Below are 615 nucleotides of genomic sequence, written 5' to 3' on the forward strand. Positions count from 1 at the left end.
ATTTGGGGTAGGATAAGGGAACATCCCCATGGAAGCCCAATGCTTGTGGAAGCAGTGGAAGACCCACCCAGGCCAGCGGATTTGAAAATTGGAAGGTCACTTGTGGCAGGCCATCAAGTAGTACCTATAACAGTGGTCAATTTCTCTAAATGTGAGCAGACACTTAAGGAAGGGGCATTGTTGGGTGTGTGCCATTAGGTAGAGCCAGTCAATGTTAAAGCAAGAAATACAACTGTAAAGAAAGGACATACACTTCCAGAACAGTTAACTGACCTTTATACGAAGAGCATAGTCCGTTTGGCATCATCACAGGCTCTTCAGGTAAAAGAACTTTTGGAAAATTATGCAGACGTCTTTTCGAAATGAGATCATTACCTCGGCTGCACAAACCTGGTAGAGCACAGAATAAACACAGGCAATCACTGTCCAATAAAGATCCCTCTGAGGAGAATAGCTCCAGCAAAGCGACAAGAGACAGAGAAGGTCATGGATGGTCTAATTAAGGAAAGGATAGTCGAAAAATCAGGTAGTCCGTGGTCAGCTCCCATCGTGTTAGTCCACAAGAAGGATGGGACCCAACGTTGCTGTGTGGACATCAGGGCTCTTAACAGTATA

This window comes from Limulus polyphemus, unplaced genomic scaffold (genome assembly GCF_000517525.1).
Source record: "Limulus polyphemus unplaced genomic scaffold, Limulus_polyphemus-2.1.2 Scaffold11873, whole genome shotgun sequence".
NCBI classification, from domain to species: domain Eukaryota; kingdom Metazoa; phylum Arthropoda; class Merostomata; order Xiphosura; family Limulidae; genus Limulus; species Limulus polyphemus.